The sequence below is a fragment of the Notamacropus eugenii genome, chromosome 3 (genome assembly GCF_028372415.1).
Source record: "Notamacropus eugenii isolate mMacEug1 chromosome 3, mMacEug1.pri_v2, whole genome shotgun sequence".
Lineage (NCBI taxonomy): Eukaryota > Metazoa > Chordata > Mammalia > Diprotodontia > Macropodidae > Notamacropus > Notamacropus eugenii.
This window is the reverse complement of record NC_092874.1, coordinates 277,150,211-277,175,877: the sequence shown is the minus strand read 5'-3', so window position 1 is coordinate 277,175,877 and position 25,667 is coordinate 277,150,211. Positions and strand designations below refer to the sequence as shown.

General features: G+C 41.1%; 1 protein-coding gene across 3 annotated transcripts in view; it reads left to right on the top strand.

The window, feature by feature from the left end:
- The window catches only part of TMCC3 (transmembrane and coiled-coil domain family 3), a 172,707-nt gene that overhangs the window by 65,217 nt on the left and 81,823 nt on the right, over window positions 1-25,667 (top strand). The window contains exon 1 of one of the 3 annotated variants that reach the window (XM_072655600.1): window positions 1-23,832. The exons of the other annotated variants lie outside the window; for them this stretch is intronic. The gene's annotated coding sequence lies outside the window, so the exon portion shown is untranslated. The remainder of the gene's footprint in view (window positions 23,833-25,667) is intronic. 3 annotated transcript variants of the gene reach the window in all.

Below are 25,667 nucleotides of genomic sequence, written 5' to 3'. Positions count from 1 at the left end.
GAGGGCGCCGGGAGAGAGCAGGGCGCGCACGGACCTAGACCCGACCCTGGCCCCGGACCCCCTCATCCCGCCGGCCATCGGCACCGGCTCGGGCCGGGGGAGGGGGCAGGCTCTCCGCTGCTTCTTCTCTCCCTCCGGAGCAGTTCCTAGAAATAGTTACGTTCCGGGAGTGTGGCTTCCTCCTCCCCCGCCTCCCGTTCCTCCTTTCTCCGCTGCGCGTCCCGACTACGTTCGGTTCCTGGCAGTTGGGGGGCGGGGGGTTCCCATGGGTGGGGGGAGAGAACTCAGAAAACCCAGATGCCTGAGACCCGCTCCTGAACTAGAACCTGCACCCAGGCTTGGAAAGGGGGAGCGAGGCACGAGGGCAGCCGGTGCCTTCAAGTCAGCAAGCATCTGTTAAGCATCTACTGTGTGTGTGCCAGGCGCTGTCCGGAGAAGCCAGTGGAGCCCTTCTCACAATAATATTTTGAAATCCATAAAATATGCAGGATTGAAAAGAAAATGATACGAATTTTTTTAAGTTTTAAAGGGTCAGTCCTGTCCGCCGGAGAGCGCCCCTTGTCCCGCCTGCAAGGCCAGCGAGGATCCCCGGCTTCCCAGGAAGGGCCCTGGATGCCAGCCATTGGCATGTGCGTGTGTGTGTCACTGGGACACGGAAGATACCAGGGATCTCTTTTTCTCTGATCCTCCCCCTTCCCAGCCTTCCTTGATAGCCACAGTTCGACTTGCTTCGGGTTACCTGGGGAGGGAGCGACAGACACGTCCTGGGCTGACCGGCCCCGCTTCGGGATGGCCCGGGTCGAGGCGAGTCAGCGTCCCCACCACTGCTTCCCTGCTCTTTGAAGCCAAGGGAAGCAGGCGCCTTTCTTATTGTTTGCAGGATAATTTGCTGTTACTGATTTTGGCTGTGGGCGAAAATAGCTCCTCTCTTCTGAGGCTTGTGCAGAGACGAAAAAACCAGGGCTTTAGAATAAAAGATGAGGGGCCCAGCTTGAGAGAACAGCCTGACTTGATCTCTGCAGGCAAAGGAGAAACAAGTCTTCCTCGATGGTAATAGGTGTTGATTTTCTTGACCTCCCCCTGTCTTTCGGGATGTCACAACTGGACGGATTTTTTCCCTGGTGCCTCTTCATGAAATGCCTTCCAGGCATCACCCTCCTCCTCCGCCTTGGCATTCGTGGCTGGCTTGGTGAAGTCCTTTGCCCTTTGCTCTATAAACAGTGCCCACTTGTTCCTGACCCTCAGGGTCATGGTGTCAGTTTCTCTGTATAAAGTTCACCTGGGAAGGCTCCCGACGTTGCATTCTACCTACCTGGCTGAGCCATTCAGAGCCTAATCTACTGACTGGTGATCTAGTCCTGCCCGCCAGCTGTACTCTGCATAGATAGTACTCGGGGACCTTTTATTCTAGTTTTGCAGCATTAAATCAGCATTTCAATCAGTCTTGATAAGATTATTTTCTTGTGTGTTTTGCTGGCTGGAAAGTCAGTCGACTGTGTGCCAGGGATGGGGCTAAGGATTAGGGACGTACAGTAGAAGGAAGAAGACAACTTGCAAACAACCGTGTACAAACAAGGCAGAAAGGATACTTTAGAGGCCGGCCAAAGAGGGAGGGTAGTAGAATTAAGGATTATTGGGAATGGATGGGGAGGGGGTTTTAGTTGGGATTTGAAGGAAACCAGGAGGTGGAGATAAGAAGAGAGGGGAGCTCCAGCCATGGACAGCCAGTGAGGATAGCCAGTCAGGGTGGAGTGTACTGTTGGAGCAGCTGAAAGGATTGTGGCACGGCACAGTCTAGTACTTGGGGGTGGGGTAAGGTGGAAGAAGACTGGAAATGTGAAGGGGGCAGGTTATGAAAAAACAAATCAAGCAGAAGATTTTATTATGAACTGAGCTATAACTGGCTAATTTCATGTTTGACAAGCAGAGACGGTGTAGTCATTGGAAAGAGGAATGGATTTGGAGTTATGTTTTTTTCATCTATACCATTTGGGTTTTTCTTGGCAAAGTTTTTGGAGTGGTTTGCCATTTCCTTCACTCATTTTACAAATGAGGAAACTGAGACAAACAGGGTTAAGTGACTTGCCCAGGGTCACAAGGCTAGTTGAGGCCAGATTTGAACTCAGGAAGAAAGTCTTCCTGACTTTAGGCCCAGCCCTCTATCCTATCTGCCATCTAGTTGCCCACTTTGTAGTTACAGGATCATATATTTAGAGCTGGAAGATACTCGGTGGCCCTGGGGTCGTGAGTTCAAACACTACCCCATCACGCTACCTGTATGATTTTGGGCAAAGTCAGTTAACCTCTCTAGGCCTCAGTTTCCTCATCTGTAAAATGAAGGGACTAAGTGACTTTTAAGGGCCCTTCCAGCTCTCAGTGGCTTTATGATCAAATGATTTGGGAGTCAGAGGACATGAGTTCAAATCCTTACCCTGCTGCCTCAAACTATGAGCCTTTCCAGAAGTCATTTCCCTGAAACCTCAGTTTTTTCACCTGTAAAACGAGGGAGTTGGATTTGATCGCTTACCATCACTTCCAACTCTAAATTTTATAGGATAAATCTTGGGCTAGATTTTCACCCCTGCCCCCCACCAACTCCACCTTTTTGTTTGCTTAACTCCTTTAGGGGTTTCCCCTCTTTGAACATTGTTCCTTAAGACATGAATATTTTAAAAAATGCTAAAATTGCCACTAGATTGATACTTAAATGTCCCTAATCCATAGCAATTTGGATGAAATTGTTGTAAAAAAAAACTTTGGTTTTCCACACCTTCCTATGTATGGCCTTTGCATAAAGTTTGACTCAAAAGAAGTGGAGGAAATGTAGCTTTCTCACTTCTTTGCAGAAGTGGTGGACTGTGGTAGTGACACGTTGTACTGTCAGCCCTGGTGAAGCTGTTGGTTGGTTTTGCTGAACTGAATTGTTTTTCTTTCATTTTCCTCTCTCGTTTCTCATTCTTTATTGCAAGAATTGACTCTTTGGGTAAGGGAGGGATGCATTTGAAAATGAAAATGATGTTTTAAAAAATTTTAATACATTTTTAAAAAAGGAAATAGTTCTGGGTCTTAACTATAGAGAAAGGTTCTGAGATGTAGAACTGGGAGGGAAACTTACAAAGTCATTGAGTTCAAACCTTTCATTTTATAGATGAGGAAACTGAGACTCAAATAGGGAAAGTGATGTACCCAAGGTCACACAGCTAGTAAGGAGTAGAGCTGGCACTGGAACCCTGATCTTCTTGACTCAAGAGACAATGTGTTTTTCCATGAATGAGAATAAATACTCTTTTTTAAAAAAAGGAAACTGTGAACTTCTGTTAGACAATTTTCAATGAGTATATTAAATTTAGCATGATACTAGCAACATTGACCTGCTTGTCTTTGTCACTTCTGAACTGCCTTCTCCTCTGTTCTGTATATCTTTAAATGCTTCATTGATGTTTTTTCTGAGGTATATTTTGGTTGGTCTTTTGTACGACTAACGTGATTACTTGAAAATTAGGAATATCTCTGACTTTTAAAAGATGTCCTAATAATAATAGCTAGTATTTATATAGTGCTTTCAGGTCTGTAATATGCTTTTTATGTATTGTCTCATTTGATCATCCCAGTAAACTTGGGAGGTAAGTGTTACTATTATCCCCATTTTACAGATGAAAAAAACTGAGGCACATAGAGAAACTGACCTACCCAGTTTCCCATAGTGATTGAGAGAAGATTCCAGCTCAGGTCTTTCTCATTCTAAGCCCAGCATTTTATGCAAGGGGAAGGAAGGAAGCAGTCATTTATTAAGCACCTATTTGCCAGGAATTGAGCAGCTGGATGGCACAGTAGATAGAATGTGGGACCTGGAGTCAGGAAGACTCATCTTGTTGGGTTCAAATCTTACCTCAGACACTTACTAGCTGTATGACCCAGAGTCACATAACTCTGTTTGCTTCAGTTTCCTCATCTGTAAAATGACGGACAAGGAAATGATACTCAAGTATCTTTGCCCAGAAAACCACAAATGGGGTCACAAAGAGTCAGACCCAAGTGAACAAACAAGGGCTAAGTTATTTACAAATATTATCTCATTTCATCCTCACAACAACCCTAGGAGGTAGGTACTGTTATTATCCCCATTTTACAGTTAAGGAAACTGATGAAAATAGAGGTTGAATGACTTGCCCAAGGTCACACAACTAGGATGTTTTTTACCTCAAATTTGAATTCAGGTCTTTCTGACTCCAGGTTTAATGCTCCTTCTGCTGACCTACCTAGAGTTTTTGTTTTCGATTATCGTTTTAAAAATTGCATCAATATTCTTTTTTTGTAAAAAATCACTGTCACTTTCCAATGCCTTTTCCCCTGTCCCCTCCTCCTTTATCCATCTGTTAATAAAGTCAAACAAAACAGATCGAACCATTGGCTATGTCTGAACATGTATACCTCTCTCCTTCATGTAGGAATTCTTTAAGGAGATGCATAGTCTCTGATTTTCTCTGACATTTTCTTGATGCCATTTTTGTAAGTAACAGAATGAGTTGTTTTGAATGATAAACTCATCCTGTTACCTTCTTCCGCTGAACCTTGCTCAGCTGTGTAAAGCTGACTGTATGACCTTACTTTTCCCGGTAACTCACTTTCAGCTCTTATAAAATGAGAATGGTATCAAAGAGTGCACTGGGACTGTTTAGATGAAAAGACATGAAGGGCGAACTTTACTTGGGTAGAGGCTTTCAGCCTTAGCTGTGTGCCTCCAGGTGATTGTCTGTTTCTAGAGCTGTATTTGTAGGGGCCAATAAAAGTTAAATAGGAGAGGTTTTTTTTTCCTTTTCAAGTCATGCTGATTTAACATCTATTGTATAACTTTATGAGCTTGGTGATACCTGATATTATGCCACATTTACCACTGGTAGCCCATGTGGATATAGCTTGGCTACGGCTTTAATGCATATTGCCATGCTTGATTCCTATGAGAACCCTGTGACATAGGTAGGGAAGCGAGTCGAATTATTATTATGTCCATTTTATAGATTAGAAAACAGAGGTGTGCAGAGGTTGGCTGACTTGCCCAGCGTCACATAGCTAGAGGTAGTGTCCCAGTTCTGAGTTTTAGTCCAAGGCACTTAAATTTTTTTCTTTGTGATTATAAAGTTTCTTATAAACTTGTGAACATTAGCAAAAATGAGTCAACAAAGAAAGATTTAAAAAAGAGGATTGTGTATGAAGTTATGATCTTCTGTTATGCGCAGTTTATATAACAAAATGCTCTTTTTACCCGTGTCTCTTCCTTGTACTCGCTTCTGAGTTTTTTAAATGTTTTATTTTTAAGGTTTCATTTACACTTTGTTTCTTTTTTCTTTTTCTAATCTCTATCACTACCCACTAATGCCTCCTCACCCTGAAAGAAATAGTCTAAGTAAGTATTCCACAAAACAAATCAACACATTGGCTTTATTTGAAAAATAGATAACTCATTCTGTACCTCTAGTCTTTTGCCCCTCTGCCAAGAGCAGGGAGGTATATTTCATCATCAGTCTTTTAATTTTTTTAACTTTTCTTCATTTTTTTATTCTGAACTTTTAACATTAACATGAACTTTTCTGTGCACACACACACAAAGATGGCTGTATGAAGCCATGAATTGTCAAGTGTATATTAAATTTAACTCAGTAGTACATTGATTCTGGTAGAAGCATGATCCCCCTTCTGGAGCTGTGATTGGTCAGTGCATCAGTGAGAGTTCTTAAGTCTTCCAAAGTTGTTTTCCTTTACATGATTGTTCTCCTGGTTCTGCTTCCTTCACTCTGCACCAGTTCATATGGATCCTCCGAGGCTTCTCCGAATCTGTCATAATTGTCATTTCTTATACTGCAGAATGATTCTATTACTTCTTTATATCATAATTCATTTAGCTACTTCCCAATTGATGGGCACCCACTTTATTTTCATTTATTTGCAACATCCAAAACTGCTGCTTTAAGTATTTTGTACATGTGAGTCCTTCCTTCTGTCTTTGTCGTTTTTGGAGGATACGTATGTATTTATTCCCTGAAAGAGGTTAAGGATGGAGGGGAAAAAAGTTCACACGCAAAAAATATTGAAAACAGCAAATATTATGTATGTATATATATACATATATGTTATGTATGTATATATGTATTGTATATGTACATACCGGTATATATGTGTATGTACACATGTGTACAGACATAGACAGGCCTGGAAGATGTATCATGTACAGTATAGTGACTTTTGGGGTACAGTTCCCAATTGTCTTCCAGAGTGAATGGATCACTTTTCAACCCTATCATTTGCATGCCCATGTTCACTAGTATTCTCTCTCCTAGGCCCTGGAATACCATAAGCTCTCAAAAACCAGTGGTGGGACTTGGCATGGTACCTGTCCTTAAAAAACTAGGTTAGGTCAAAAACAAACTAGGTAGAAGCAAGCTGGAATTTTCATTGAAGCTGAGAGTATGACAGCAGCAGTTAAACTTCCTGTCACATCAATTTTGAAATGAATGAAGTTCTGTGATGAGTTGGGGTAGGGTCAATGAGAATGTCTGCAGGATGATGAATTTGAGGGTTTTGTTTGGTAGAATTGTAGTAAGCTTGCTTAAAGTAATTTAACAGGAGGAGATGTTTCTTTACCAACTACCATCCATTAAGCTATTAGGAATATGGTTTCCTTCTGTGATGCAGTAAGTATCCACTTACATTCTCCCCTGTCTGGAGCCTCTGGCCCTTGGCATTTGTCCCGTGTCCTTGGCATAGACTCGGATATTGTACGTTCTTGTTGTTCATTATTTTTCAGTAATCTTCCTCCCTTTTTGGCCTCATTTGGAGTTTTCTTGGCAGAGATACCAGAGTGGTTTGACGTTTTCTTGTCAGCTATTTTACAGATGGAGAAAGTGAGGCAAACAAGGTAAACTGACTTGCCTTGGATCACACAGCTAATAAGCGTCTGAGGCCAGATTTGAACTCTGGTCTTTCTGACTCCAGGCCTGGAGGTCTATCCACTGTACTACTTAGCAACCCATTGTACATTACAGGTGTAAGTTTTTGAGTCTTGTTTACTTCTAGCTCTAGACTATCTCTCCCATCCATCCCTTTCTCCCCATTCTCACAGCCTCTACTTTAGCTCAGGCCCCATCAGCTCTCCTTTGGAATCTGCAATAGCCTCCTGACTGGTCTCCCTGCTACCATGTATATCCCTTCCTTCTGTCACCCATCTTCCACTGAGCTGCCAAAATGAAATTTCTGAAAAAGATCTGACCTGTATTCAAAGGTTTTTATTCTACTCAAAGCTCTTCCATGACTCCCTATGCCTCTCCCCAACAGGCATGTAAAGCCCTTCACTCCAGAGGTAAACACACACACACACACAAACACACACACACATACACACACACACACACACACACACACACACACACACACTCATACTCATATATATGCCCCAGGGTGGTGGGGAGGGGTGGAAAAGAATTATTCTGAGATGTAATTATTTGTTTCCTTCCCCTTCCCTACTCTCAGTGTTCTTACTTCCATAAGACTGAGGTCCACTGGATCTGTTATTTAACCTTCTGGGGTGAACATAGTGGTTTTTAGGTGATCTAGTTCCTATTTAACTGGTCATTTTGGGATGCTTCAGAATTGATACCTTGTTGTAGTTACAAGGGAAATACTGCAGATCTCCCTTAGATACAGGCAGGGATCCTTTTAATCCACCAACCTCCAAAAGATTAATAAAGCCCTGGGCTGTTTTAAAACTGCTTAAAGTAACGTGATCTATGCTAGTCTCTCTCTCAGAGGCCCTGGCTACTCAAGCAGATGTTAGGAGAATAAAATGAGATAATATATGTGAAGTGCTTAGCATAATATCTGGCACATAGTAGGCACTATATACATGCTGTTGTTATTACTCTTGTTAGACAAGTACATATTAAATTGGTACTAAATATGTGCCAGATCCCAAGACAATTCAGATCCTTAACCTAGCTTCTGCAGATGTCTTTAGCTGACACGAGTAGAGCATTCGCCTTTTAAAATAAGTTCTGTGAGCCCCAGAAATTATGCAATAGGTGACACCATGGCACTATGTTGAATTCCTCCGTTATTAAGTAGGGCACATTTATCCATAATTAGAATCTGTCTAGCTTTTTCATCTCTTTCGTATTTCTGAAATCTTATCCTGGGCTCCTGCCTCTACACAGTAAGTGCTTTTCCTGAAAAGCTGAGAGGAAGTCAGATAACCAAGACCAGCAGCTCTCTGTGATGGATAAAGGGCTTTCCTTGGAATCTTCAAGGCCTAGGTTCCAGTCCTTCATCTGACCTCTACTGGCTGTGTGACCAGGGGTAAGACTTTTACTCTAACGGTGTCTTAGGCAGTTTTCTAAGAAATCAAATGGCTAAGCAGCCAGTCTCCATTGGGAGTGAAGGTTTAGTTACGCAAAGGCGTAAGCTGGCAGGTTAATAGAAAGGGACCCGATGCTCAGAGAGGTTTATCATCCTGTCCAAAGTCACATAGTTAGTAAATGGCTGAGTGGATCCAGATCCGTCTAGTGCTCCTCATTTTAATTATGAGCAAACTCCTAAGTGGATACTTTTGTATAGTGAGTCCAGAAGGAATGAAAAATAATTGTTTATATCTGTTACTAGTGTTGCCATCCCAGCATCCAGACTTAAAACTTTCACTTGATGGCAGACTGTTCCACAAGCTGATTCATTTCACTTTTTAATTGGCATTTTTAATTTTTATATTATCTTCATTTCTGAATAAATCTTTCTCCTCATTGGCCTATCAAGCTATTTCTTGTAATAAATACTTTTTTTCTTTTTAAAAGAGGGGAAAAAAGTTCAGCAAAATCAAACAACACCTCATCTGACTGTATAGGCACTGTTGCTCACCAATAATCCCTTCTCCTGGACCAAAATTGGCCATTATCATCACAGAAAATTCAGTTTCATTTTTTTCTTTCTATCCCTCCTCAGACACTTAATGGCTGTGTGACCTTTGATCTCCCATTTGCCTTGGTAATATCGTTAAGGTTAAATGAGACAGCAATGAAATTGTCTCGATTTCATAGATGGTAAAACTAAGTCAAAGATGGAAAAATAGTGATTTGCCCAAGGTTACCCATTGGTGGTAAAATTACAATCTAGATCTAACTTCCAGCCTAGTATCCCTTTCACTTAACTTCTCAGTCTCTCAGTTTCCTCTTCTATAAAATAAGGATAATAAGAGAATCTACTTCTCAGGGTTGTTGTGAGGCTCAGAAGGGATAATAATCTATAAAATTTTGCGTAAATCTTCAAGTGCTATATGTATAAACTATAACATTATTATTATTTACAATTCTATGGACATTTCTAAAATGCCTTCTGTGTGCTAGGTAGTAGGTAAACAAAGGTGAAAAAGGACACCCTCGCTGTGTATCATCTGGGTGTATTATCTCATGGGAGTGGGAATTAGCCCTGTGCACAAATAACTATGATGCCAATTGGAGTAATGTTATACATACTGGAGAAATAAAAAAGCATAGCTTCAGAAATTCACAAAATCCTGCTGGTTCTTTCTTTGAAATCTTTCTACTAACCATTCCTCCTTTCTGTCCCCTAGCCATGATTGCAGTGTACCTAGATTACATCCTTAGTTTCTTGACTGATCTGCAGTCCCTTCTCTTTAGTATAGTAAACTTCCTATAAAATCTGATTTTAGTAATAAAGGGACATAATCAGCCTTTTGACTTCCATCATGATGACCCATCTCCACCCCATCTGCAGACAGATCAGCATTAAATGCCTCTTGCTGAAACACACCTTCATGTCATTCTCCTGGCCGAGACCCTACAGTATGGACCCAGCTGCCCGTCAGGTTAAGTTGATGGGCCTCATTGGTCAGATCTTTCCAAAATCCATTCTTGCCTTCAGTCATTTGGCCTTATTTCTGATTAGTCTGCCACTCAACCCCTTGTTCTGTCTCCAGTGTCCTTGGTCAGGTCTGCATTATCTGTTTCTCCTCTCCACTTTACTTAGAAGTCATCTTGTCCAACCTTCTCATTTTACATATGAAGAAACTGAGATCTAGAGAGCCACTTGTCTACAGTGACAGATAGTAAAGGAAAGAACTGGGGTTTGAACCCAGATTTTCTGACTGTAAATTTGGCATTCACTCCCCTAAATCATGCTGCTTCTAAGTCTGTTGCAAGGGTTGTTATCTAGTTGTGTCCAACTCTTTATGACACCTGTTATGGGGGGTAAGATTTCTTGGCAAAGATACTAGAGTGGTTTGCCATTTCCTTTTCCAGCTCATATTACTGCTGAGAAAACAGGGGCAAACAGGGTGAAGAGACTTGCCCAGGGTCACAAAGCTAGTAAGTGTCTGAGGCCAGATTTGGACTCATGAAAACAAGTCTTCCTGACTCCAGGCCTGGCGCTCTGAGGTGCCACCTAGTTGCCCCTTTGCAAGAGTAGAAATGAAGTATTTGAATTTGTTCTGTGAAGTCTGGATTCAGTCAAAGGGCTGCACTTGAGGACCTAACTAGAGGGCCACATGTATCCTTGAGGCTGCAGGTTCCCCACCTGTGATTTAGACCATCCATCCTTGGCATGGGGTCTCCTGCACAATTCTTGGTTGGCAATATTGCATTATAAAATTTTTTCTAATATTTGAGATGCCGTCCATATTGTTAGTAATATATGTATTAAGTAACCTGTGACTTCCGCAACTTTTCCTTGCACTCTTTTAGTAAGTTGTTCTTGGACAAAGTTCATTCCCAATCTAACCCCTTCACCTTTCAGCTGAGGATCTGTGAGAGGTTAAAGAAATAAGGCCAGGGTCACATGTTTGTAATATGTAAGAAGTAGGAGTCATAGCCAAGTCCTCTTGACGTCACACCCAGGACATTTCCCTGGACTGTTGGTATAGTTAGTTTTAATGGAATGACAGATTGTATATAGAGTAGATAGAGGCCTGGATTTGATGTCAGATGACCTGGAGTCTAGTCTATCTCATTTACTGCCTGTGTGACCTTGGGCCACTCTTAAAGAAATTAATACCAGCACAGCTTCCCAACTCTGATGCTCTATGACTGACGACTGACTGTAACCAAATCAACCTCCCTAAGTCTCAAAGTGCCTTCATGTAAAAAATGGAGATGATACTTGTGAAGCTACCTACTTCTTTGGATTGTGGTTAGGAAAGTTGTTTTGTCAACTCTCAAATGACCTTGTTGTCGTTCTGTCATTCAGTGTGACCCCATAGTTTTCTTGGCAAAGATATGGATCTCCAGTGTGTCTCCATTTTACACATGAGGAACTAAGACAAATAGAGATTAAGTGACTTGGCCAGGATCACACAGCTAGTAAATGTCTGAGACTGGATCTGAACTCAGGTCTTCCTGACTCAGGCCTGGTGCTCCATCCACTGTACCATGTAGTTGCTCCTTGAGAGTACTAAAACTATGTTACTATTATTAAAATGACTTGAAGGATATTGGGAGGATCCACTGCCAAGGTCACTGAATCATGAATCAGCCAGTAAGCATTTATTAAACACATACTTGATGCTAGCCTTGGTGATACAAGGATAACAGTGTCCCTGCCTTTATAGGGTCCCCATTCTCTCAAGGGTTTGCACACACATCTCTGGTTGCTCACAGCACTTCTGGTCCCTCCTAAATGTGGAGTTCATTTTGCCTAGTGCTGAGATACAAATGGAATTACTTGGCTGCTTTAAGAGAACAAAATTAGACTTGTGGTTTCATTGCTAGAGGGAATTCCCAAAAAAGAAATGAGGAAGTCCCCTTTGCCAATTCCCTATGAGATAGTTAGATAAAATAGACTTTCCATGTATGGCTGTATTATGGGGGGGGGGGGGGAGGTGGATAGGACTAACAGTAAGAAAAATATATGACTGTAAGTTATATCAATCATGGTTGTCGATAAAGGCTGAGTAATCAATCAAATGCTCTGGTAAATGAATATCAGTGGTCAAGTATTTGGTGGATAAATACTCTTAAATTAAACCACAAAGAAAATAATTTCATCTTTAAGGGAGAATGGACACCAGCATCGTAGTATCTCAGGGTCATCTTGATGGATGGAAAGGGCTGATTGCATTCTCTAGTTTGACATCAGGTGTAACAGAAAGTTTACAGAGAAGGTGGCTATATTTAGATCTATAAGTTAGGAGTCTATAGTGGCTGGGTGGTGGACAGACGTGATGTCAGAAGAGCTAATCCAAATTCTTCTCCTGCCTACTTGTGTGATGATATTGGGCAGAAAGACAAAAGGCTTTCCTTGTTTTCCTCATCTGTCGAATCCTTCTCTGCCTTGCCACTAACTCTTGTTTTTTGGCTCAGACCTGTGAGAGAACTCCTATCAAGGAAATTCCCTCCACCAACCCAGATCTACCATGGTTCTACAATTTAAATTCTTGCTGAATTCCATCTATGTTAATTAACGTTACTTGAACATTTCTTCTGGACTCAAAAGGCTGCAGTGTTTCTGTAAGCACATTTGTGTTCATATAATTTTTCTGCCAGATGAAATGGAGTAGGAGCAAGTTATCATCCCCATTTCCTAGATGGTAAAACTGAGGCATAGATAAAAAAGTGATTTCCTGGATGTGTTAAACTTCGGTGATGAGTATACAGCCTGGATCTAACTTGTTCAGTCGTTGTTTCAGTTGTATCTGACCTTTTGTGACCCCATTTGGGGTTTTCTTGGCAAAGATACTGGAGTAGTTTGCCATTTTCTTCTCCAGTGGATCCACTTTGTCAGACAATCAAAGGTTGACTTACCCAGGGTGACACAGCTAAGAAGTGTTTGGGGCTGGATTTGAATTCAGGTTTTCCTGACTCCAGGCCCAGTGTTTTGTCCACTAAGCCACTGGTTGGGTCTTACTTACCCTTACTTGCATGTAACCTGGGAGGAAAATCTCTTAAAATAAATGGTGTAATTGGAAAAGGGCTCTCGATGTGAAATATGGGGACTTGACTTCCAGTTTTGCTTCTGCTTCTTAATATTGGTGTGACCCAGGGAAGGTCCCTTAAACTCCTTGGGCCTCGTTTTCCTCATTTATAAAATCAAAGGATTTTTCAAGATGGCCTTTGAAGTCCTTTTCAGCCCCAAATCTATGGTCCTGTACACAGGTAAGAAGTTTTAGCTTCAGACTTAATTCATTTCAGTCAGCTGGAAGCCCCCTGCCCTCAGGGTACTTATATTCTATAAGAGAAAAACAAGTACACAGATAAACTTATACAAAATATACAAAGTACTCTGGGAGTCAGGAAGGGAGAATATAATTTTGGGGGAATCAGGATTAAGGTGACTAAAGCCAAGCTTTGAAGGGAGCTAGGGATTCTGGGAGGTCGGGAGCATTTTGGGCATTAGAGCCATTTAAACTTGTGGAAAAGAGAGAAGCAATTGTATTAAATATTGTAGTTCCAACTTCCCCTCTTTTAAGTGTGTGGGTTGAGCAGGTGGTACTGTATCTTATTTACACAACAGACTAATTGAGAAGCTGTTGTTACATGTCTGATCTGCAGTCAAACCTGTAGCCTGTGAACTCATCTTGGTGGAACTGGTTTAGCCCTTGATAATGGGGATGGCTTAAAATAGAAGTTCTGAACCTGGGGTCTGTGAACTTTTCTTCCCCAATATTTTGATAACTGTTTTTCAATGGAATTGATTTCCTTTGTATTTTATTTCATTTAAAATCATTGTTCTGAAAAAGGATCTATAGACTATCAGAGGGGTTTGTGCCAGATCAAGACCCCTTGGGATAAATAGATGTGTTGGCAGATACAACCAAGGCTAGAAAATAAAAGGAACCTCAGGCTAGGGTCTGGGTCTGTATGCCTGTTGCTAAGATAAGGGCCATTTTTTAAAGTGCCTGTGAAATTCACTTCATTGTCAATTTCAGGTTTGAAATCCACCTGGCAGTGCAGAAGACAGCCTGCACAGTATCTTCCCATGGACACAAGCCGCTGCTCGGCAAACCTACTGCTTTAAATTGTGTGTCGGGAGAGGGTTAATGGAGAGGGGAAGAATGCACAGAACAGTGAATCACCTTGCACTGAATCAGATGGAAGAGTTTCTTCATTAGATTAGAAAAGGAACAGCAGCATGAGCCAGGCTGTGGATCTTTTTCCTGTGCATTGGTGGATGAAAGATGTGGCTCATCCAGGCAGTTACTTTTGTGTAAGTGAGCAGGCTAGAAATAAAAGCTTCTCAGTGTTTTTTTTTAAGCACTTGGCACAAAGAAATGCTTAATAAATACTTATTGATTGACTAAAAGTAGTTTTATCAGTACTAATTTATGAGTTTTGATTACTAACATATATTCCAACCAAACATTTTATATTGATAATCTGTTGTATTGTTAGGTACTCTGCAAGGACGTGAGAAAGACGTAATTTAACTATTTCAGCCTTCAAGTAATATATAATCTTATAGGAGAAAGAATTACAGTAATAATAACTGGCATCATATGGTGCTTTCAAGCTGGCAATGCACTCTGCTTTACACTATGTCTTTGGATTCTCACAGCCGGCTATTGAGTTGGCATTATGGGGTGTTAGCCCACTTTCAGGAGATGAATGAGACCATAAGTGGTGAAAAACTCTGACCTTACAGAGTCTTGGGGTAGGACTGATGATGATCCAGCTCAGCCAGAATCCTGGCCTCTTTATATGCAGATAGTGGTAGTGGGGGGAAGAAAGGGGCTTCGTGAATGTTTGGAAGATGTTCACAGATTTAAAGCTGAAGAGAATGAATACCTACTATGTGCCAGGCACTGTGTGCCATTTCTATAGCACCTTACTCTGTACCAGGTGCTTTACAAGGATCTCATTTTGTTTGGTTGTTTTTTTTTTGTGAGGCATTGGAGGTTAAGTGACTTGCCCAGGGTCACACAGCCAATACATGTCAGGTATCTGACACCGAATTTGAACTCAAGTCCTCCTGACGCCAAAGTCTGTGCTCTATCTGCTTCACCACCTAGCTGCGTGATCTCATTTTATTTTAAAGAACCTTAGAAGTCATCTAACAGTCCCCAGGGCAAGCTAGGGGGCAAAGGGAATTGAATGCTGGGCCTGGAGTTAGAAAGACTCTTCCTGAATTCAAATCTGGCCTCAGACACTTAGTATCTGTGTGACCTTGGGCAAATCATTTCACCCTGTTTGCCTCAGTTTCCTCATCTATAATATAAAATGAGATGGAAAAGAAAATGGCAAGCCACTCTAGGATCTTTGCCAAGAAAACCTCAAATGGGGTCATAAAGAGTTGACTGAACAACATGCCAGTTCCTGCATTTCATAGATGAGAAAACTGAAGAGGCCTAGAGAGGTTAAGTGGCTTGTCCAAAGTCACACAGGTGTGGAAATTTGTTCCTGTTGAAACATTTCTATGGAAAAATACCTCTTTGCCTATCTCCTCCGTATTTTGAGTTATAGTAGAAGAAAGCCTGGTGACCCACTTTGGGTGGTCAGGAATAATTAGCATTTTAATCCCAGTAATGGAAATAGGTGGCCTCCCTTTAGGATCAACTTGTTGGACTGACACAACCTTTATTGATCAGCCAACCTGAGGTCAAGCTGTGTTGAACAATGTGTTGAACAATGTATGGCAACAGCAGACTTACAGGTTGTAGTATTGGAGGGGAACAAGGTGGGTGATAATCTTGATTCAAAAATCATGGATTAGTACGAGAATAAAAAATGAGGCAAATATCCATTTTAATGGCTTAAAGTTTTACTGACTTTCCAGACTTAAAGTTTGGCTTGTCAGAGACTGAGATAAGAGAATTTGGTTAAGAATATTCAGTATAAAGAAGCTGTTCTCTGATGTTGAATTTTTCCTTTTTTAAAGAGGATTAAAATTGAGTGCTCCTTGTCTTCCCCAGGGCTTTTTAAGATTTGGAATTCATTATGAACTGTTTGAATTTTACCTCTAACATGCCCCACCATGTGACTGGACCCAAGAGCACCTCAGGGTCTCATTTTTATATCTACATCAAGAATTAATGGTGAGGCACTACAAAATCCCCAAATGCCTTCTGAATCATCAGTTGTTATGTGTTGATTAATTTCATTTTTAAAACTGGTTTTAGCACTTTTTCTTGCTAAATCATATTCATTGCGAAAATATGTCACTTCACCCTTCCTCACCCTGAAGGTCTTTTCTCAGAACAAAGGGGTGTGTGTCTGTATGTTTATGTTTGTGTATTTGGAGAGGGAGAGGTAGAGAGAGACAGAGCATGCACTGATGTGGTTTGATAGCAGATACAGCCATAGTCCCCCAACTTTGGAATGAAAGGAGGTATATTTTCTCTTTTTTTTCCTCCGCTTAGTTATTGTGTTTTATTCCTTTCTTAATTTTGGTAGCTGGTGTATATGTTGAGTTTTCTTGTTTTTCATATTTTGCTTTGCATCAATTCAGTTGCCTTCCCTTGCTTCTCTGAATTCTTTGCATTCATCGTTTCTTACTGCTAAGTAATATTTCTTTCCATTCCCATACTCCAGGTGCTTCAGCCATTCCCCAGTCACTGAGTGCCCACCTTGTTTCCACTTCTGTGGTACCATGAAAAGTGTTGTTTGGTATTTTGAATTTTCCTTTCAGTCTTTGACCACCTTGACCTATGTATGCCCAGCAGCGGGTCAGAAGTAATAAGATTTTTCGATACTTAAAACACTATCCCTTGTGGTTAATGGATATTGTGGAATCCTTGCCTTGACGCATCTTAAGGAAACTGGTGAATAACACTTTGTTGCTTCCCAGTCCGCTGTGTCTTAGTGGTTGTGCTGGACTTGGCTGTTCCCAATCCTGTTTTGCCTTTAATCTGTTTCTGTTCCAGTCAGATTGATCAGCTAGGTCTTCCCTGCATGTGGCATTCTAAGACGTGCCTTTGCACAGGTGATCTCTCTTTGGGATACACACCCTCCTCACACCTCATAGAATCAATGTACAGATACTCCCTCCTGTACAAAGCCTCTCCCCAATGAAGTGTTCTTCCGTCCTGAAACTCCTGTATACAAGGAGACTCCTAGAAACAGGAGTCATTAGTGTTCAGGAAACCTGGCAGAAGCCCTGCCTCAGACACATCTTGGCTGTTTAATCCCAAACAAGACAATTTCTCAGTGCCCCAGGCAGCTTTGTAAGACTATGCATTTCAGAACAAGTGTAAATCTGCCTTTTTGGAGGAAGTTTAGGGAGTTCCCCTGCACCAGTGAGATAGATCACAGATCTGGGACAAACAAACAAAAATCCATGTTGAGGATAAAGTTGTTATATTTATCTGTGCAAACGGTTTATATTTCCCCAGAAGACTCTAAGTCCCTTGGGGGTACAGGGGAGAGTTTCACTGTCTTTGAGTCTCCAGTGCCTACCTTGCTATACAATGCCTTGTTACATTGTAGGTGTTTCATGAATTGACTACTTTAGAAGATCCTTCCCCAATCCAGGTTAAGTTCCCAGCTCTGGGGATCCAGTCTGACCTGATCTAGGCAAGGATTTTGTCCCTGCACCTTGCATTTCCCAACTGGATTCCAAACTGTACTCCATTCCTTTCCTTATGCACAGCATATAGTAAATGAATTAATAATGAATGTTTTTCCACTAATTTTATTAAAAATATTTGTTTTGATTCTGCTTTTCTCAGCTTTCCTTTCTCTCTCTTTAAAAGACTGAATATAATCTAGTTTCTCTTAGGATTTTTTTTTTTATTCTTACACAGGGTGTCTCCAGATCTTACTGCAGGCAAATGGCACTAAGACTTTTGGGATATCATGTTATGGATCATATATTTAGAGCAGGAAAGGAGCCTTTGAGATCAACTAATCCAACTCTTTAATTTTACAGATGATGAAACTGAGGCCCAGAGAGAGGAGGTGATTTGGCCAAAGTCAAACTGGTCATAAGTAACAGAAGGCTAAGCTTTGAACCCAGATCCTCTGACCCCAAACTTAACACGCTTCCCATTGGGCCACACATCCTTTTTCTTCAGAGAGTGCTATTAGCTGAGGCTTCGGTATTCTGGCTTGTAGTATTCTGGCCAGTGGGTGGTGTTCACAGCTGTGCAGATTTTTGAAAGGGACACCCACGGAGCCTATGTCTGAACTTGTTTTGATGTGATGCTTTCAACCCAGTTTCTCATGAGTAAGGGAGGTTAAAGGTCATTTGACTGACAGACACTCAACATTCATAAAAACTCTATTAAAGAAGGAGGGCCTTGCCCTTCTCTACGTTGATATAGAAGGATTATACTTGAGAAAACTGAGAGACAGACAGACTGAGAGAGACAGAGATACACACAGAGAAACAGAGAGAGACATAGAGGGAGAGAGAGACACCCAGACAGACAGAGACAGACAGACAGAAGAGATAGACAAAACAGAGAAAGAAAGAGATGGAAAGAGAGAGAGACACCCAGACAGACAGATGGAGAAAGAGACCCAGAGACAGACAGACAGAAGAGAAAAACAGAGAAAGAGGGAGAATGTCACATAGAAAGAAAGAGATGGAGAGACAGAGACAGAAAGATTGAGATGGAGAGACAGAGAGACACAGAGACACTTATTTCTGAGCCAACATTGGCTTCCTCTGCTGCTATAATGTAGAAATAGTCACTGACGACCTAAAGCTGATTCCAAGAACTGTTGGGGCTTGAAAAGCTTTGTGTGTTTTGTGTGGGCAGGAAAGGTGAAGGTGAGAGAAGGCAGCCCTCGAGTGGTTTAATCATCTTAAGATAGTGAGTCCCCATTGGCATCCATAATGGAAATAACTCCTTTTGATGTATGGGAAAAGAATGCTTGTCTCAGGCACCCTGGATGCTTTTTTCCCCTGTAGAAAATGAGGATTGCCACCCAGATGGCAAGTTGCAGTTCCCAAGGGAAACAGTATTGGTGCTGTACACTTTAGTATCAATCAGTCAATATTAATGAAGCATCTGCTCTGAGCCAGATGCTGTGCTAAGCAGAGAAACAGGCCAAAGATAGCCCTTACCCTCAAGGTGCTCCCAATCTAGGGAGAGACAACATGCAAATAAAAACTCTATACAGGATAAACAGGAAATAATTAACAGAGGGCACTAGAATTAAGAGGGGTTGGAGAAAGCTTCCAGTAAAAAATGGGATTTTAATAGAGACTTTAGAAAGGAAAACCAGTGTGAACGTTTATTTCATAAAATCATAGGATCCAGCATCCAGAGCCAGAAGGAAACTGAAGCCATTTTAGTCCAGCTCCATTTTATAGATGAGGAGACTGAGGTCCAGGGAGATGAAAGTAACTTGCCTAAGGTCAGACATATACCGTCAGAGGAAGGATTTGAACCCAGATCTTTTGAAGTCACAGTCAGTACTCACTGTACTGCATCCCATTGTCATTCCCTACTATGCTGACATGAAGTAATAAATCCTCTCCCCTCCCCTTTTTGGTAGTAAGATCTATGATTTCCTCTGTGTGGAGAACTTAATGTGAAAACTCCCTCCATTGATGCAGATAGCATCTCCTCTGAAATTAATAATCTTTAAGAGTTGCCTAGGGTACTGAGAGGTTAAGTAATTATTGTTGTTGAATCATTTCAGTCGTGTCTGACCCTTCATGATCCTATTTGGGGTTTTGTTGGCAAAGATATTGGAGTAGTTTGGTATTTCCTTCTCTAGCTCATTTTACAGATGAGGAAACTGAGGCAAACAGGGATAAGTGACTTGCTAAGGGTCACACAGCTAGTAAGTATCTGAAGCTGGATTTGAACTTAGGTCCTCCTGATTTCAGTGTCTGTGCTCTATCCACTGTCCCACCTAGCCCTTTACGGTTAATGATTTAATGACACTCAGTGTAACCTAGCTAGTGTCTGAAGAAGGTCCTGGATTTTCCTGACACCAAGATCAGCTCTCTGTTTGCTGTACACTATATCTCTCTGTTGTGCCTAAGAATATGACTCTCTTTAGGTGGCCACAGGGTTGATTTAATGACACTACCTAAAAGTATTTACATAGTTCTTTAAGATTTACAAAATTATTTATGCAAATTACCTCTTTAGATCTTAGCAGCTCTAAGGATAGGGCATAATTATGTATTATTAGCTCTATTTTACAGACAGCAGAGTGAGACTCAGAGAGCTTTGAGAGATTTGCCAATGGTCACATGGCTTTGTGGCCGGAGATTCAAGCCCAACTCTCTTGTGATCCCATCCTTTCCTACTATCCCATGCTCCCTTTGCTCTGTGAATTAACAGTCAATTAGTAAGATTCTTCATCCTTGCCTGCCTGGCAGAAAGGCAGGGCTTTCTTAGGGCAGAAGGTTTTATACCCCCTCAGACGTGGTCACAGTCTATCCTGTGTTTTTGCTTAACTGTTTCACTTTGTTACAAGGAAAAAATCCATAATTGGGGGGGATATGACCAAAAATGACAATGTTATAAAAATAAAGGAAAGTATCAATGAATTAAAACATAAAGTTAAGAAAATAAATTTAAAAATTCAAATGACAAATGAACATTTAAAAAAAGGGTTCCTTATAGATCTAAAGTGGATCTTAGAGACCTTCCAGCCCAACCTGTTCATTTTCCAGATGAGGAAACTGAGGCCCAAGAATCTTGTGGCTTGGCCAAGATATAGGTAGTTGAAGTAGGATTTGAACCCATCACCTCTGACTCCAAATCCAGTGCTCTCTGCACCCTATCAGTTGCCTTATATTCTTGAAGATTTTTCTAAGACATTTTGAAGCCTTGCTACCACTAATGCAAAACCACTGTTTTTGAAAGCATCTTAATTTGACCAAGATGAGCTTTGGAGACTGGGCAGTATATTATTTATAGGGATCTCATTAGCATTTGTTTCTTTTCAAAGACAGAAAGGATCAAATCCATTTTCAAAAACTGCACATTTTATTGATGTCTTTTGTCTAGATTGCAAGTCATTTTTTGCTCTTTCCCCACCCATTGAACCATCTTCCGTGTCAAAACCAAAAGCATACAGCTTGCCTGCAGGGTATACAATATGGTGTCCCAGGAGTCCCCCTCTCTACTATAAGTGATGGTTATATTTTGTTACCTACAGCCTTCAATAATTTTTCCGTTATTCAGAGTTCACCTCCCTTTTCATTTATACTTTTATCATTGTGCCTATTTTCTTGGTTCTGTTGATTTCACTCTGCACTGACTCCTACAAATCTTTTCATGTTTTCCTGAATGCCTCCTATTTGTCATTTTTATTGCACAATAATATTATATTCCTAGCCATTAACATCATGTACCTGCCTATCTTCCCATAGTCCCACCAACAATGATGAAGTTCCTATCTTTGCCAAATTGCCTGGAATGAATTGAAATCTTAGAATTAATTTAATTGGGGTTTTCTTATTGCAAGCATTTTTGAGCGTGTTTTCATGTAGCAATTTATGGTTTGCTCATCTTTTGCAAATGAGTCTTATTCTTTCACTGCTTATCCTTTGAGTTGGCCACTTCTTGAACCCCTTTTTATCAGCTATCAAACCAATATCCTACTGTAAACATTTCTTATTTCAGAGATTTATTCAGCAAGCATTTTATTAAGTGCATTCATTATTTCATCAGCCTGGTTTCTGCCTCTGCCAGTGGTAATTATGGCCACTTTTTGTCTTAGTATGAGTTTTAATGAATAGAATTATAAGCCACTGGTGGGCAAGAATTGTTGCACGTGGTAGATGCACAGAATAGCCGTTGATAATTGAGTGGGTACGTGGGATGAGCAACAGAGGGTGACTCAGCTGTCAAATTGATCTTCCAAAAAGTTAAGATCTGACCATGTCATACACAGCCCTGGCTCCCAGCCAGTAAATTCCAGGATCAAATATAAAATCCTCTGTTTGGCATTCAAAGCCCTTCACAAGTAGACCCACTCCTTTCTTTACAGCCTTATCACACCTTGCCTTCCACCATCATATAATCTTTAATCCAGTGCTGCTAGCCTCCTTGTTGGACCCAATACAAGACATTCCATCTTCTGATTCCAGGCATTTTCACTTGCTGACCCCCCCATACCTTGAATGTTCTCCCTCCTCATCTCAACCTCTCGGCTTCCTTCAAGTTTTCCCTAAAATCCCTCCTGCCCATTTCCAAGAAATCCCAATCCCCCTCAATGCAAGTGCCCTCTATTGATTATCTCTGATTTATCCTGTATATATCTTGTTTTGTACATAGTTGTTAGCATATTGTTTCCACCTGTGAATCCCTTGAGTGAAGGGATGGTCTTTTTTTTGTATTCTCAATGCTCATTGTATCATTTGACATGAAGTAGGTGTCTAATAAATGCTTGGTAACTGACATATCCGGGTTACTGGAAGGATTGGGGTCCTCTTGATGGTAAGAGGAAAATTCAGAAGAAGGGGCCCAGCTACAGATCTGGGAATCCATGATCCTATGAGTGAAGAATCACGGCCAGCATCGATAGAAGACAACTCAGTGAGAGTGAATGGGAAGGAGTGATAGTGTTACAGATTGATTTTGTTGGCTTTATTAAAATGTAAAGTTACTAAAGTTTTTCATAAACATTCTAAAGAGACTTACTAACAAACGAGTTAAAAATTGGTCATTGAGGTGAGTCGTAAGGTAGAGTTTCCTTTAAAAAATACCTTGGGATATTAGCAGATACCTTGTTTTCAGACTTGATTATTGTCAACAGGGCCCATTTTATACCTGTTTTACCCATCCAAGTTACTAGAGTTCATGAGAAGAACGACCCATATTATTTCATTACCAGGCCTAATGAAAAGTCAAGATTTGTGTGCATAAAAATGAGCTGGGCATATTGAAGGTTTCTTTGACTTTAATCGAAAAGCGAACATCATGATGTCCGTTGAAATTGGGTTTGTTCTGTTCTTACATTTGAACTAAGGTTGTGGTTAGCCCCCTGCAGAATACAGTTTTGTATAGAGAAATTCAAATTCAAATTCATGGGACCAACATTTCCTGGAGTTGTGCTTGCTCTAAGGAAACTATAAAGAAGTTAGAAGGTGGCAAGATTAGATTAGCGAATTGTGCACCAAGCTTGGAGCCAGGGAGACCTAGGTTCCAGTCCTGGTTCTGAATCTTTGTTAGCAAGTCATTTCATAGGGACAGGAATCCCTCTGACATTACCACCAGTCTACACTTGGCTTCTACACGGGTTGTATGCATATCATCTCCTCCATTAGGAAAGGAGCTCTTGGATGGCAAGGGCTATGTATTTGCTTTTCCTTGTCTTCCCAGTCTGGCACATAATTAATAAGATATTTGTTGACTGGCTAACTGGAAAGGGCATTGCCCTTGAAATCGCATCTGAGATAAAGTCCTAGTTCTCTTATTTGACGATTGAACTTCACTGAGTTCTTCAAGCCTCATTTTCCTTCTCTATAATTATGAGAGTTGGACTGGAAGACCTTTCAAAGTACTTTTGAGCTCTAGCTCTATGGCCTCTGAGTGCCTCAAACCACGATTATCCTATTTCTCTGCTAATCATTAACCCGGGAGGGCCTTGGTTTTGCCCAGCTGACACGATCACCCATCTCTGGCCATCCCCTGTGAAGCCACTCAGGCAAGAATATTGGTGAACCATCCCAATCGTTCGATGAGCTATAGACAGGATAAAGTGGAAATAATTGACAGAAGGAAAGCAGAATGATTAAGGGGAGTCGGGAAAAGCTTTCTGCCCACCAGGCAGTAGCATTTAGCTGGCACTTGAAAAGAAGCCAGGAGGCCCAGAAATCTGTGATTTCATGATCGCATCTTTCCTGTGTTGTTTTGCTACTGAAAATGTTCAGCGAGTCGAAGCGTGTCAGTGACACATTTCCACTTTGAAGGAGGGTTTACTTCCTGCTCTCGTGAGTAATTGTTGATGTCGGAGAAATATATTCAGTGGGATGGAAGGCACAAAGTAATGCTTATGGCTGGAGCTTATCTTGGATGATAGATCACCTTTCATAGACTTTTCCTTTAGTTTTCTCTTATCACTTCCTCTGGACTCAATTTAGAAAAGGGGCCAGGTGAGAGAGAAACTAGGATAACTCAGGGGGTAGAAAGTGAAGTATGATCTCTTTTTCTGCTTTCAATCAGTTCCTTGATCTGTACCTCCAATCCTGTGATCTTTATCACTGTAGGGAATTCTCTTTAAGGAAATACCCCTACCAGAGCTGTTGTTGTTGTTTTTAAGTTCTTTCTTCAGTCATGTCTGACTCTCCCTGACCCCATTTGGGGTTTTCTTGGCAGAGATACTGCAGTGATTTGCCATTTCCTTCTCCAGCTCATTTTACAGATGAGGAAACTGAGGCAAACAGGGTTAAGTGACTTGCCCAGGGTCACACAGCTAGGAAGTATCTGAGGCTGGATTTGAACTCAGGAAGATGAGTCTTTCTGACTCCAAGCCCTGTGCTCTGTCTGCTCTACCACCTAGTTGCCCAATGCTAATCTACTTTTCTGAAACATTAGAATCTTTTAGGGAGATTAAGTGTATGTCAGACTTCTATATGGAACTCTATCGAACCTGACTCTGAGCCTGGCTTTCTTTTTTCTCTGCTGTGGTCTCTCTCATCATGTCCCTTGTTATAGTAGGCACTTGATAAATATTTGTATTATATTAAAGAAATAAGGAAAGGAAGGAAGGAAGAGAAAGAAAGAAAGCCTGCAATTGGAAGTTAGGAGACCTGGATTTGAGTCCTGGCTCTCCTACTAACTAAACATATGAGTTAGGCTAGCTCATATCATTTCTCTAGACCTCCATTCTCTCATCTGTAAAATGAGAGCTTTGGACCCAATGAACTCTTAAGGATCCATTTGATTTTGGACAAAGTTCAGACTAGCTTTTAGATCCTAGAAGACACACTCCAATATGATTTTCTTGTGTTTCTAAGCCATTCTATGATACTTTGGAACCTGTCCTCCATACTCAATAAACCCTCCTTCCTTCTTAGACTTTTTGCCATCATATATTACATTCCTATGCCAGAATTTGTTTGACCATTTATCCCTTGAGTTCATAGGATGTTTCCATCTTTTTTGGTAGTACATACAATGAAACCAGGAAGGGAAAGTCCTTTTCTTATTCCCCAAAACCACCTTGGGATCCAAGTCCAGCAGTGGGCATGGTCGAAAGACATGAAGAATTGAGTGACTTTTCTTTCTCTTGTCTCTTCATTCCCAATCATTTTCCAGAATGGTTCAATGAATTCTTAGCACCATCAACAGTGAATTGGTGAGCTTGTATTCTCAAGGGCTCCCCAATAAAGAATTTCCCCATTTTTAGCATCTTACCCAACTGGATTGATTGTGAGGTGATATCTCAGGGATATCTTACTGTGCATTTCTCTGTGGAACATTTTTCTTTCTGGCATGTTAGAATTGCCTTACCTTCTCTTTCCCTCCCCTCCTGCAGTATGTCCACACACTTGCTTACAGTAAAAGATAAGACTGTAAGTAAAAAATATTTTGAGAGCCTTCTCAGTAGTAACCATTAAATAGATAGCTCTTCTTCTGTACCTTTTAATAGGGTTCTTGGGCAATCCAGCCTATTCAACTAAGAGTAGTCTTCCCCTTTCCCTTCCCCCCCCTTCCTATTTCCTCCTTTAGGAAGTAAGATCAGGGAAATCCAAGGTGGATGGACCCTTTCTAGACATACCCTTTTCCCAGAATTCCTTGAGCACATTCAAGTTTAAAGAAATTC